Below are 15,957 nucleotides of genomic sequence, written 5' to 3' on the forward strand. Positions count from 1 at the left end.
GGAACACTGGTAGAGCAGCTAAAGGGCCATAGTAAGGCAAGAAATTTGTATAAAGATCTGCTGGAGACTCTGCCAGTCCTGCAGTAGGTTACATGGCAGATGCCTCAGCTGAGTGAGTCAGGATGACTGCAAGATCTTTGGCTTTAATTCAGCAAGAAGAGCTTTGTGGGTAAAGACCTGGTCAGGCAATTCAGCCTCCAAGTCAAAGCTGTGTGGCCTACCTTTTTGAAGGGAATCTGGTGTTTGGTCCGGACACTGTTCTGGACAGAACAGCTAATGAGAAAAAGGCCTTTCCAGCTAAAAAGAAAGTTGCACCATAACCTAAGAAATGTTTTTGTTCTTTTCACCAGACCTGGGACTCAAAGGAAACTGGACAGAAGACACCTTGGCAGTCCCAGAGGGGTCGAGGGAGGACTGGGGTGTTTTGTCCCCCCCAGTCAACCCACAAAGACCCAGTGACGGTCTCCTGAATGTAGGAGCAAGACTGCAGTATTTTCTCCCACAGTGGGAGGGGGTGACATCCAGTGCGTTTTGTCCTCAAATAATCGGAGGGATACGCACTGGAGTTCTCAGGAAACCTGCCATCTCGAGTTTGTGACGTAGCTCCCCAAAGATCTAGAAAAATCTTTTTATCAATAACCTCACTCTTGCAGGAATTTCTTCAACAGAATGTAATCACCCCAGTGCCCCCGGGAAGAGGAAGGACTAGGGTGTTCACGTGTTTTTCTAGGAAAGAAGCTGTCGAACGTTTAGGTTAATACTGAACTTAAAAATCTTAAACAAGTCCATTCGATACAAAAGATTTCACATGGACACTATTTATTTGGTGAGGAATACAGGAAAAGATTTTCCTCCCCAGAGGTAAAAATGATAAAGGTGCAGGCAGCGGTGAAGAGTACAGACAAATTGATGTGTTATAGTTCGGGCAGCCATGTCCATGCTGGGGCTTCTCTTTAAAAGCAGTACAGTTGTATTGCACTTACAAACATGCAGTAAAAAATGCCTCCAATCTAATGTGCCGGCCGGTACACAAATTCCCAGACACCCATCCACTGGGGGAATGTTTGGAGCTCTTGGGTGACGACAGCGCGCCGCTCCGAGCGGGTGTCTGGCATTTCATGTGTTAAACATTTATGGACTTTATTGCTACAATATTTGTTTTATTTATATGTCTATATATTTTTATTTGGTTAATATTTATTGATCTAATGATATGATCCAAACATTTTTGATGTTCATTATCAATATTATCACTGTTTCACTGTTATTGAGGGACTTGAGTGCTATATAGTGCCCTCTAGTGGCTATCAACCTCTCTTGTTTTTTGGTATATTAGTTATTTATATAATATCATATACCACATGGTTTATGATTTATATCAATATATATCACATAGTTTTGTGATTCAAACATTTGTTTCACACCGTTTAGAGGTAGGTTTATATTGTTCTCACTGTTTGTTATTTGTATCTATTGTTTACATGGTAATTGCAGCTCTCGGATTGAATGGACTGTGATTTCATTGCAGTTCGTTCTTTCTTGTTTGTTTAGTATTTAGCGCAGTTTCTTTCCAATTTTCCACATTTGAAAAGCAGCCTAAACCAGATGGGGGACTTAAGCAGAAGAAAGGTACTAGAGTGCAAAGGGAGCCTAAGTCTGGATGTTTTTCAGAGCATAGTAGACAAATGGGGGGCTCCCCAGGTTGAGCTTTTTGCATAAAAAAACACAAATGCAAAAGTACCAGTCTACTTTTCTCTAAACAGGCAGGACCCGTGGCGGGTCTGGAGACACTGGCTCAGAACTGGACCTTCCACTTGTACTAAGCCTTTCCCCCTGTGCAAATGATCCCTTTTAGTGCTCAAGAAATCGCAGGGAGAAGACTACCCTAATTTTAGTATCCCCGTATTGGTCCAAGATGGCTTGGTTTTCAGTTCTACTAAAGTTGGCAGGAAAGCCCCATTGGTTGCTTCTGGTTCGAAGGGACCTGCTGACTCAGGGTCCCCTTCTGTATCCAGATGTAGGTCATCTCAGGCTGGCAGCCTGGCTACCGAGGAGAAAGGATTTGTCTGAAGGTTTAATTTGTACCCTACCAAATAGCAGGAAGAAGGTCACAAGGATAGTTATAGCAAGTGGAGACGCAACATTTTAAAACCATACATGACCTAATACAAATCTGCAATAAAACTGTAGAAAGATCTGTAATCATTCCCTATTATATGCAGTCTGTATAAGTCTATGTACAGATAGTAAAAGGGGGTTAAAAGTCCAGCACAAGCAGGGCTGCCATCATATTGGAACAGAAACCATGGGGGCAAGGCTTGGACATGAGACAGTGAGGACGCATCTCGTGAGCTCTGGTGCTCGTTTTACCAGCTTATCGATGGCCTTTTGTGATTAAACACCTATGGCCGGCATGGGAAGGAAGTCAGGTAAGACCTAGCCTAAAAAGAGCACCTCTGCGAACACCATTAAGTGATTCCTCACCGTGGAGCCAAGGATTTCCCAGAGACTGATGGCCTAGGCTGCTCAGCGCGTGGGTCGGGCGCGGGCTCCGCCACCCGTCATAGACACTCAACAGTCATTAGAGACTTACAGGTCACCACTCGCTACCTTACCATAGCCCACTGAACGACACTCTATAAGGTCGAAGACCAAGAGAACCGTAACCAGAGAAATAATATCCACATTAGAGGATTACTTGAGGTGACAAAGGATGATGACCTTGTGGCTACCATTCGCGGCATCTTTAATGGCCTTCTGGGGAACCCAGCTGATCACCCCCTGAGACTGGACAGAGTTCATCAAGCCCTTCGACCACGCAACCTGTCTTCTAAATACCCCCAGCGATCTTGTCTGTCGGGTCCATTACTTTGAATAACGGGAACTTTTTTTTTATGCAGAAGGTGAGGGAGGCAGCTACTTTGGAATTTGATGGTGTCACCCTGTCTTTCTTCCCAGACTTGGCCAGGGAGACCTTGGAACGGCGGAGGGCACTTAAACCTCTCAGAGAAGCTCCGTGAGGCCTCTATTAATTACAGATAAGGGTTCCCAGCGGCCCTTATAGCAAACAGAGATGGAAAAACGGCCATTCTACGCTTCCTGGACGACTTGGATTAGTTCTGCATGGATCTCGGCATCGAGCCACCAGAGCTTCCAGGCTGACGGGATACCATACCCGTACCCTCTAACATGTCGAAAGTGCTATGGCAGAAAGTCTCCCGCAAACGCCGCTCCGCCACACAGCTTTCACTTATTCACGGCAAGCAGGTATTAATATGATAAACTGTTATTTAATGTTGTATTTTTTGTGTTTGTTTTACTGGACAGTTCAAACAGTTATTTTTTGTGATTATGCTTTTCAAGGAGGCTTGTATGATGGTCACATTGCACTACCTGCCTACACTTAAGGTTACTTATTACAGTGTAATTTTGTGCCAGCGCCGGACCACTCAGCGTGTTCCTGGTTTGGACATGTGTGACATGGGTTCTGATGCGGCACCATCCCCCTGTGGCGGGGGCCCGGTCTACCATGTCTGTTATCCCTTACAGGGTGCCGCATTTTGGAGGGGAGGGGGATTATGTCCCCTGTCATCCTGAGCTTTGCGTGCACACCATAGGCATGTTTTTATGTCAATTATATACTCTTTTCTTGTTCTTTCTCTGTTTCTCCTTTTTCTCTCTCTTCCCTCCCCAGCCTCCTTACCAGATATGCGGGATGTATGATTCTGAAGTGTGCCCCCAACGAATTAATGGCCACAATCAATTTTGATTTCCCTCAATTTGAGAGGGCTTCATGCTCCTGGTAAGAGACATACCCTTTATAGAGAACTTAAGCGTATGCAGGGGGACATCGTCTTCCTGCAGGAAACACATCTTGCACACAATACATTGGTTAAATTATATACACACCATTACCCTACCTACATGGTATTATAGCCTTTCAGATTTCAAGAAGGCAAAAGGTTTGGCCATTGGATTCCGGAAGGGAACCTCCTTTACTTGGAAGGACACTCTTGTGGATCCTTTTGGTAGATTTCTATTTATCAGGGGCAGCCTGGGTAACTTGCCGTGCACTTTTAGCTAATTTTTATGCCCCAAATCAGAACCGAGTGAGCTTTCTGGCCTCCACTGACTTTGCTCGCGGATGATTTTAATACCCCCATAGAGCCCACCTTAGATACCTCCCAGGATAGATCTAGCATTCCCCACAAACGTCTTGCATTCATATGCAAGAAGTTACATGAAGCTCAGCTACTGGATGTCTGGAGGATAATGCATCCCCAAGAGGACTATACGCACTTTTCACATCTTCACAATTCCCACTCGAGGATAGATTACTTTTTAATGGACCATCACCACTTGGAGTTATTGTCGCGGTCGTGTATTGAAATCTCGACGATTTATGACCACGATCCAATTAGCCTGACACTGAAAATACCATCCCTGCCTGTAAAATACACAAACTGGAAACTAAATGACTCGCTTATCTCAGAGGAAATTGATATAAAGGAGATTGGGCTCTCTATTTGCAGGAGAACATGTGCTCAGAAATATCTCTGGGAAGCCCACAAGGCTCATATATGTGGCAAACTTATAGAGCTGGGCTCCAGGAAGAAGAGAGAACACATCTGCAGTCACAGCTTATTAAAGGACATAGGTACACTCAAAAACCCATAAAATCTCTAACTCCTATACTTCACTCCCTCACACAGAAAAGGGAAGAATTGAAGGCCCTCTTTCATGAGGAGCGCACTTCTCGGCTCTGCATAGTGTCCCAACAATTCAAAAAAAATCAGCCTCTTGCGTAGCTAAAATCAAATAGTCGAAATAGTAGAATTATAAAACTGAAAGAAGGAATCGTATATAACGATGATTAAAATATGCGTGTGATGTAGAACAATATAAACACGTATAGAATTAAATATATATGTATGAAAGGCACACACAATCAATAAGGACGTGGACTAATAATTCTAGGTAAGATAAAAACAATGCTAATATAGAAAAGAAATGTTATAAAATAGTAGAGATTTTGATTCCTTCATTGATACCACCAGGCGAGAGGACGTTGAGATAGTAGATCCAGAACGTTTCTCTGGCACAACGTTTTTTTAAACGTTCTGCTGCTGGGAGAGAACTGGATATTTGTTCAATCACCCAGACTTGCAAACCATTAGTTGATTGTTGATGGGCTTCAGTGAAATGTCTTTGGACACTATGTGGATCAGTCCCCCCTTCTATCAATCTCTATACATTTTTTATTCTCAACTTTGGAGATTGGTATTTGCCCAACATCATTGAAGACACTGTATAATCGCAGTTCTATACTGGACATTACTATATTATTCACCTATCATTACTGCACTGAGGAGGAGTGCTTCAGGCTCTGTGTGCTACACATGGATGGATGGCTCGGCTGCAAATCTCTCTGGCAGCACGTGAGTACAGATTTGATGTGGTAGCTACGACTCTGAGCTACACATAAGAGCCCAACAGTGAGTAAAACCTCAGCCGTTTATTTTCTGTGGAATGCTGATCAATTATCCGCTCACCAACAGTGTATATATCAACACATCCAATATTCATGTAAGCCTAATTGCCACTAGCAGTTCAACAAGATTTCAATATCTGATGGACATATCTACTTGATATATTTGAATGGACACTACCCATAAGTAATGGGAACCCGTCAATTAATTGTGGCTACATTGTTGCAAAGTCCTGTTAAGTGCAGCATAGGTGAACTCTGATACATAATGATCACTACTACAGTGTCTCAAATATATATTTTTGTTGAATGCCTCCTTATCAGTTACTATTTGATGGAAATTGAATAACTGTTTACGCCAGACGCGGCGACCCATCTGAAGAACAGAGACATATATATATACCACTTTTTTTCTCCAGCCTAGTAGAATTGTCTGCGGTCCCTGGGACTATATCTTTCTCATCTGATTTATCACTTGCCATTTATCTCCAATTGAGCAGTATTACTATACCACTATATAGTAGATCCTTCTCATGTCCCCATTTTTGAGCTTTTCTTTTTTGCAACTTTTCCCACTTAGACGGTGGTACTTTCACCTGTAGTTACAGGGAACCACCGCATGGTGTGGAAATCTTTAGGATTATTGATAGCAGTGGGGGTTTTATATGTGCTTGGGGTGGGGGGTCTCTTTGTGTTGTGTGGAGGGTGAATGGGTGAGTTATGGACTTAGATCTCCTTATTGGATGATCGAGCTCCAGTTTTCAATTTGTCACTGATTTTTGCCGTCTCGTTTTTTTGTGAGTGTATTCTCAGGTTACTTCTAGGGTACTATACCATAATTGGATACCTGTGTGTTTTTAATGCCTTTTATGCTCTATTTTCTGATATTTAATAAAACGTAGTAATAACTCTTAAGGGTGTGCAGCAGTCATTTTTCTTTTTTTCTTTTTTTCTCTCTTGGTTCTATCAATCTCCTGTGTTTGCCGAATCTGGTCCTTATGGTGCGGCCCACATACAGTAGGCCACACGGACAACTGAGCCCATATATAACAAAATCCGACGAACAGTTGTAAAAAAAATTCAGATGATAAGTTGTACCTTTAGTGATGAAAGATTTTTGGCCATGTTTAATGTATTTACAAGCTTTACAGAGGGCCTTAGGAGAGTGGTACATCCCAACCAGTGGTATGAGAACAGGTTTTACGGGGGGGAATATGACTAGATCTAATTTAACTGGGGGCTATTTTGCTTTTCAAGTTTGGCGCTCTACGGTATGTGACCCTGGGACGTTCCGGAAAAATGGATTTCAGGAGTGGGTCCTGTAATAGGATATTCCAGTGGTTGGTAGAGTTGAGCGGACACCTGGATGTTCGGGTTCGGGCGCGGAGGTCCCCCCAAATTCAAAAACCAGACCCTTTAGGTCTGGTATGGATATTAAGGGGAACCCCGCCGTCAATTAAAAAAAAAAACTACGTAGGGTTCCCCCTAAATATCCATAACCAGACCCTTCAGGTCTGGTGTGGATTTTAAGGGGAACTCCACCCCAAATGTTAAAAAAAAATGGCGTGGAGTTCCCCCTAAAATCCACACCAGATCCCTTATCCGAGCACGTTGACCTGGCCGGCCGCAGAAAAGAGGGGGGGACAGAGTGCGGCCCCCCCTTCTCCTGAACCGCACCAGGCCACATGCCCTCAACATTGGGAGGGTGCTTTGGGGTGCCTCCCAAAGCACCTTGTCCCCATGTTGATGTGGACAAGGGTCTCATCCCCACAACCCTTGCCCGGTGGTTGTGGGGGTATGCGGGCAGGGGGCTTATCAGAATCTGGAAGACCCCTTTAACAAAGAGGACCCCCAAATCCTGCCCCCCCGTGTGAAATGGTAATGGGGTACCCTGTACCCCTACCATTTCACGAAGGAAGTGTAAATAGTAGTTTTCAGAAAAAAAACACACACCATAGAACAAATTACTTTACTAATTAAACCAAATAGAAATCCAGCTGTGAAAATAGACGATCGATGCTGCTCGCTGCTCCATCGTTGTCTCTATCCAGCGACGGGTGATGTCTCCAGCGATTGGTCCAGCGATGAGAACATCCATCCATTCAGAGCACAGCTCAGCGAATGACGCGCTGATGCTTTAATGTTTCTTTTATAGGGGAGGCGGGCCACGCGTCACGTGACCCCGTCCCCCTCTGACGCACACTCTGCTACGTCACTGGGACAGCCCTTGCGTCAGAGCGGGACGGGGTCACGTGAGGCGTGGCCCACCTCCCCTATAAAATAAACTTCAAAGCATTGGCGCGTCATTCGCTGAGCTGTGCTCTGAATGGATGGATGTTCTAATCGCTGGACCAATAGCTGGAGACATCACCCGTCGCTGGAGAGATCACCCGACGCTAGATAGAGACAACGATGGAGCAGCATCGATCGTCTATTTTCACCGCTGGATTTTTATTTGGTTTAATTAATAAAGTAATTTGTTCTACGGTGTGTGTGTTTTTTTGTTTTTTTAAAAACTACTATTTACACTTCCTTCGTGAAATGGTATGGGTACAGTGTACCCAATTACCATTTCACATGGGGGTCCCCTTTGTTAAAGGGGTCTTCCAGATTCTGATAAGCCCCCTGCCTGCATACCCCCACAACCACCAGGCAAGGGCTGTGGGGATGAGACCCTTGTCCCCATCAACATGGGGACAAGGTGCTTTGGGAGGCACCCCAAAGCACCCTCCCAATGTTCAGGGCATGTGGCCTGGTGCGGTTCAGGAGAGGGGGGGGGCCCCGCACTCTGTCCCCCCCTCTTTTCTGCCGCTGGCCAGGTCAACATGCTCGGATAAGGGGTCTGGTGTGGATTTTTAGGGGGAACTCCACACCATTTTTTTTTTATTTGGGGTGGAGTTCCCATTAAAATATACACCAGACCTGAAGGGCCTGGTTATGGATATTTAGGGGGAACCCTACGTCATTTTTTTTTTTTTTTTTTTAAATTGATGGCAGGGTTCCCCTTAATATCCATACCAGACCTAAAGGGTCTGGTTATTGAATTTGGGGGGACCTTCGCGCATTTTTTTTTCCCCGAACTCCGAACCCGAACTTTCAGCAATTATTCGGGTTTGGGAAAAACCCAAAGTCCGTACCGAACCCGAACTTTACAGTTCGGGTTCGCTCAACTCTAGTGGTTGGCCAATATTTTTTCCATCTTTTTTAAATTGGAAGTGAAACGTGGCAGTGAACTGAACAGAATGGTTTTCTGGTTTACAAACTACTTTAGCAGGTTTCCCTTTAAGGTAATGTTGGAAAGCTTGATTAATCAGGGTTTCAGGGTATTCTTTGTCACTGAACTTCTTTAATAGTGAACTTTGATCAACAATCACTGTCTCTCGTGCAGTTCTGTCGTAATCGATAGAACTGGCCTTTTGGGGAAATGACAGCTATTATGGTGCAAGTTAGAAACACACACACACACTTATATTTTTTTTGTTAGGGTAAGGAGTTAGAAGTTTGGTTAGGATAAAAAGTTGAGGTTCGGGTATCATGTACCTTGGTTGGAGGCTGAGTTAATGAGAGGGCTTCCCTTGTGGTTCTGGTCCAAGCACCCCTGAATGCGTTCACAGAGGTACAAGGCTCAAATAAGCACTGGTGCCAGTAGCTTGATAGCAGGTGACTGCCACCGTCAGAGAAGTAGGCCAGGGTCATACACGGTAAGACAACTGGGTGGTCAGGAGGCTCCTACGTGCTGGGCACACTGGATAAGAGGGCACTTTCACATTGGGGCGGGGGCGTTAGTGGTAAAGCGCTGTGTAACGGTCACCACCGTTTACGATTTCCCTTCCATCAGTCACGACAGCTTATCTGACACTCCACAATCTAGCAGACATCCCATTTCCCAGAATAAGACGAGACAAGCTCCGTTCTCTGAGTCAAAACAAAATGTATGAACACTTTTAATGGTTAGCCTTCAGGTTTATATACAGTTTACAAGGCATGTTTCAGTAATCACAGGAATATTCAAACTCTCCACCCACACATCACACACTGGGGGGGCTTCAATACACCTTCAGATGGGCAAATTACTAAACATTCCAGACAGCCTGTCTCCGCATTAGAGGAGGTAATTACCACAGCTAAGACAAGTCACATTCCACACACAAAACAGTATTTAGCATACATAATGAGAGATCCTGAAGCCAGGCTGTCTACCAAGCTCAAATCCACCTCATACCAGTCCAGACTTAATTAGCATATCAACAGCCTATGCTACACAGAGGAATGAGTCACTATTGACCGGTTGTGGGTCAGCATGAAATCACTTAAATATCTCAAGATATCCTGCAATATGAATTATCAGTTATCAGTCACATCTCATGTAATTTATAATTAATATTTCCCAGTCACCCTATGCCCAAAAGGGGCACAGGGTGACCCTAGACACAAGAGCCATTAGTGACGCTGGCACAGGAGTACCCCTCATCTTTCAAAGGTCTCTGGGTGTCACTGGTCATTCCGTTACATCTCTCCCCTTTCGGTGGTAGACTAACACAGGAGGGAACCCCAAACGGGTTGACTTCGAAGTTAGTCAGTAGTTCCAGTCCTCCAATGCTGGTATCCATACCATACCCCGAATAAATTGCTCCAAACAGAGCATTACTCACCCAGCCAACCTCTGCCTCTCTCAGAGAACCTGCCTGCTGCTGGAGAGAGGCCTGGACTGGCCCTTCTCCCTGGAGTCCTTTCTGCCGCTGGAGAGAAGACACGGTGACTGGGCTCAGTCCATCATGCTGTTGGGGGTCTGGGCCAACTGCCCCCCCCATCCCTGGGGTATACCAGTGGAGACTGAAGTCCCATCCACTACCCCAGGAACTCCCTCTTCCGTTAGTTGAGAGCAGAGGCTTGTGGCACTCTGCTCTGTTGCCAGCTCTTCTGCTGGGTTGCTTTGAGTGGAGACCACAGTCCCATCCACTTCCACAGGAACTCCCTCTCCTGCTAGTTGGGAGCAGAGGCTTGTGGCACTCTCCTCTGTTGCCAGCTCTTCTGCTGGGTTGCTGTGAGGGGAGACCACAGTCCCATCCCCTGATATCAGCTCAAGCTGCAGTGGTGTGCAGCGGTCAGCAGCATCCTGCCCCGCTGCCAGTGATTCCGCTGGGAGTAAAAGCTTTACCACCTCAGCTTGTTGCTGGAGAGAGGGGCCAAATGCCCGGCTTCCTGGAACTCCACTTCCATGGCGACTGGCATCTGTACCTCTCCTCTCTCTTCAGTTGGTGCTGCTGTGACTTCTGCTGCTGCAGCACCTCATTGATGTAGCCAAGTTGCATCCACAGCTGCTATAACCCGGTCTATGATCTCCGTGGAGGATTAGGTCCATACTGTGCAAGTCCACGTTTAACAGCCCGGTCAAAAAATTCTTCCTCGGGTGTCCTGTCTGTTATGCTGGGCCTTTCGGCTCTATCCATTTGGACAAGCTCTGCAATAATGTCCCTTCTCTTACGGTTGCTGGCCGGTCTGCCCCGGCTCTCCAGTAAGTCCTTGAGGGAAGAGAGCTTCAGCCGTTCATACAGCGTCTCCATTGTCCTGTGTCCTTGTAGCCGTCCTTCTGACGATGGAATCATCTCACTGCTGTGCCACCACTGTAACGGTCACCACCATGATTTCCTTTCCATCAGTCACGACAGCTTATCTGACACTCCACAATCTATCAGACATCCCATTTCCCAGAATAAGACGAGACAAGCTCCGTTCTTTGAGTCAAAATATATGAACACTTTTAATGGTTAGCCTTCAGGTTTATATACAGTTTACAAGGCATGTTTCAGTAATCACAGGAACAATCAAACTCTCCACCCACACATCACACACTGGGGGGGCTTCAATACACCTTCAGATGGGCAAATTACTAAACATTCCAGACAGCCTATCTCCGCATTAGAGGAGGTAATTACCACAGCTAAGACAAGTCACATTCCACACACAAAACAGTATTTAGCATACATAATGAGAGATCCGGAAGCCAGGCTGTCTACCAAGCTCAAATCTACCTCATCCCAGTCCAGACTCAATTAGCATATCAAAAGCCTATGCTACACAGAGGAATGAGTCACTATTGACCTGTTGTGGGTCAGCATGAAATCACTTGAATATCTTAAGATATCCTGCAATATGAATTATCAGTTATCAGTCACATCTCATGTAATTTATAATTAATATTTCCCAGTCACCCTATGCCCAAAAGGGGCACAGGGTGACCCTAGACACAAGAGTCATTAGTGACGCTGGCACAGGAGTACCCCTCATCTTTCAAAGGTCTCTGGGTGTCACGGGTCATTCCGTTACAGGCTGCTAATGTTAGTGGCGCTTTACCGCTGTAATAGCAGCGCTTTTTGGCCACTAGCGGGGTGCTTTTTTAACCACCACTAGCAGCCGAATAAAGGGTTTAAAGCACCACTGCCGAAGCGCTTTGTAGGCACTTCAGCAGCAGTGCCAATTGATTTCAACAGGAAGGAGGGGTGTGTATATACTGTTCCTCTACTGCCCGAAAAATGCTGCTTGCAGGACTTTTTCTAATGTCCTGCAAGCGCACCGCCCCAGTGTGAAAGCACTCAGGCTTTCACACTGGGGCTGTAGGGGAGGCATTTTTCAGGCACTATTTTTTTAGCATTAGCTGCAAAATAATTTGCATTAGCTGTATGGGAGTTAGTATTAGTTGAAAAAGCTTCCTGACCTAGGGTTATTTATATTTTCTTGTTTTTGTTAGGGTACTACTACTTAAAAATAATCATAAATGAATACTAAGTAATAGTAAATAATCATAAATAAATTCAATAAATGAATACTAAGTAATAGTAAATAATTAACAGTCGGTTCACACAGGGGCAACACGACTTCCAGCACGACTTTGGGAGGCAACTTGACACGACTTGAGTATGAATCATCAGGCAACTTACAAGGCAACTTCAAGTTGCCTCCAGGACAGTACAAGGCAACTTCAAGTCGCCTCCGAGACAGGAGGCTTTGCAGTAGTCAATCAAACAACAATCAGCTCTTTGGGAGGGAGGGAGGGGTTTGCCTGAGAAATGTATGTTATCTTCCTGGAAAGTTGCTTCAGTTAAGACAGTGATCAGACTTCTGAGGCAACTTCCATTGAAATCAATGGGTACAAGTTGCCTACAAGTCGGATTGAAGAAGTACAGGAACCTTTTCTGAAGTCGTGTAGTAGTGTACATTAAGAGGCTCCATTCACTTCCATTGATTTTCTCAACCGCGCGACTTGGGGAGACTTCAAGTCGGATCCCAGGTCGCCCCTGTGTGAACCGGCTCTAACCTTAACCCCAACCCTTGAAAAAATAATAAATAACTAAACACTAACACTATATTAAATTACTATTATTATTTATGATGATTTTGTTAATGTTTTTTTAAGGTTGGGGTTAATTATCATTTATTTATGTATTACATATTATCAATTCATTTTATTTATGATAATTTTTAGTCATTTTGTGAATTTAGTTTACATTTATTCATATATTTTTCATATTTTATGTTTTACAATTTTTTATTTGAGCAGAAAATCGTGCACAAACACACTATGAAATGCACCAAAAAAAGCACAAATGGCGCATTTCTATTGGACTAAAGACATGCCAAAAACGCTCAAATCTGCCTGATTTGAGCTACAAAAAAAGCTCCAGAACTTTTTGGAGCTTTAGGCAAATTGTAGTGTAGATGTGAATTCTCTCGATAGAGAATAATTGGAGGAGGAATGGGCGGACCACTATGTATGTGGCCCCGCCCCTTTTCTTAAACAGCCCAATAATTGGCTGGTGTTCGATAGCTGCTCAGTCCCGTCCACCCCCATATCACCGCAGAATTATGACAGCTCCTCCTCTCTCCCTACAAGTAGTTACAATAGATGACAGTGTCGCACACTGAGCGGATCCACCAATATCTGCTCAATGCGATACTCCCCTCTCCTCTGTCAATGCTTCCAATCCATGCCACCTGTCAGTGCCAATCAGTGCCATCGGTCAGTGCCGCTTGTTAGTGCCAATCAATGCCACCAGTCAGGGCCAATCAGTGCCAGTGCCGCTTGCCAGTGCCATCTGTCAGTACCAGTGCCACCAGTCAGTGCCAATCAGTGCTAGTGCCACCAGTCAGTGCCAATGCCGCTTGTCAGTGCCACCTGTCAGTACCAGTGCCGCTTGTCAGTGCCTGTTCCGCTTGTCAGGGCCAATCAATACCACCAGTCAGGGATAATTATTGCCAGTGCCGCTTGTCAGTGCCAATCAATGCCACCAGTCGGTGCCAGTGTTGCTTGTCAGTGCCTGTGCCGCTTGTCAGTGCCACCTGTCAGTGCCCGTTTGTGGTTCCAATCAGTGCCATCTGTCAGTACCAGTGCCGCTAGTCAATGCCACCAGTCAGTGCCAGTGCTGCTTGTCAGTGCAAATCAGTGCCTGTGCCGCTTGTCAGTGCCACCTGTCAGTACCCGTTAGTGGTTCCAATCAGTGCCACCTGTCAATGCCACATGTCAGTGCCAGTCTATGCTACCTGTCAGTACCAATCTATGCCGCCTTTTAGTGACAACCAATGCCACCTATCAGTGATTCCAATTAGTGCCTCCCATCAGTGCCCATAAGTGCCAATTAGTGCTGCCAATCAGTGCCCAGTGTTGACTATCGGTTCTGCCCATTAGTGCAACTAAATGCTGCCAATCAGTGCCAATCAGGGCCCATTGGTGCCGTCAATCAGTGGTGCCTATCAGTGCATGGATGGGGAGATGAACTCAGCAGACAGGCACATTGTCCATAGGGTGCCGGCCTGGTGGGGCACAACTGAAATCTGTTGATGTTTATTAATGCCACATGCCGATCTTTAGTATAATAGGTAATCACCACACTACTATATACAATAATCTACTGGAGGTAAAATAAAAAAGTGCCTGCCACTAAGCACTGTTATATGTTCCCACACCACAAAAAAAAACTGCATCGCTTACCTACTAAACAATAATGGTGGAACCCTCTAATGTATGAAAATCTCAATAAACTTCAATATTACCACAATACCGGTCTCTGTGATATGTAACAACACATATAATACACATCACACTGAAAATAAGACATACTTTATAAGGCCCCTTTCACACGGGCAAACAGTTAAGGTCCGCCTGTCAGTTTTTTCGGCGGACTTGAACGGGCACTCCATACAACTCTATGGAGCGTCGGATATCAGCGGTGACTGGGATGTCATTAAAGTTCATGTGTGTGTAAAGGCAGGCGTCCCAATACTTTTGACAATATAGTGCGAGTATGTGTATTATATACACACACACACACGTGTGTTTGAGCTTTGGGTGCACACCCTAATGCAGGGGTTAGGCAACCTGGAGCCCTCCAGCTGTTGCAGAACTACAAGTCCCATCATGCCTCTGGGAGTAATTGTAACTGCCAGCTTTGCAATGCCTCATTGGAAATGTAGTTCCACAACAGCTGGAGGGCCCCAGGATGCCTACCCCTACCCTAATGCAATAGGCTGCGCACAGTAAACAGGTAGAGAGGGTCTATCAAACTGAAAAGCATGACTGTTAGTCGGTTGTTATGGAAACAAGTTGTCAACAAACATGTACATAGAAGGATGAGTGAAGACTGAGGGAAAGGGGGCTCATTCATGCTTTAAGATCAGAAGCCACTCATGATACAAGAGGATGCCTGGTCTCCAGAAGAATCGTCAATGGAGAGCATGAACATACCAGTAATCTAAGTTAAGTAACTTTTAAGTTTATTTGAACTGTTATAGACCATAGGCTGTTAATTTGCTAGGCATTTTTCTTGTTATAGATATCTGTCAGTCTTGTATTGTATTCCTAATATTGTAATAGTTTTGTATGTACAGCATCTTTGTCAGGGGTCAAGTCCTGGGGAGAAAAGAGTGGGAACTCCCACCCAAAATCCACTCCCCCACTGTACCTTAGTAATCCTTTATGTTACCGGCCGCTTCCTGTATATGGATTCATCGGGTAGTGTGCGGGTATTCCGTCACTTCCTCGATGCCGCAATGTCTCCTGGGAGCTTTTGTCATTGTTCCCAGGAGACATTGCGGAGGTCTGCCGCGAGTTATCACGGGATTTAGAAAGAAGCAAGTTCTTTCTAAATCCTGCGATAACTCGCGGCAGACCTCCGCAATGTCTCCTGGGAACAATGACAAAAGCTCCCAGGAGACATTGCGGCATCGAGGAAGTGACGGAATACCCGCACACTACCCGATGAATCCATATACAGGAAGCGGCCAGTAACATAAAGGATTACTAAGGTTTGCCTGCCCCTGACAATGACTCGAGCTGGGCATCGCCGCTTAGTGAAGGATTGGCTCGAGCGGCTCGGCTGCTCTCAGCTGCTCTAGTCCTGCAAAGGGAACTGAGTTCCTGCTGTGAAAAAAGTGCAGGAACTCCGTTCCCACGCATTCCCGCAGGACTTGAGCCC

The sequence above is a fragment of the Rana temporaria genome, chromosome 3 (assembly GCF_905171775.1).
Source record: "Rana temporaria chromosome 3, aRanTem1.1, whole genome shotgun sequence".
NCBI lineage: Eukaryota > Metazoa > Chordata > Amphibia > Anura > Ranidae > Rana > Rana temporaria.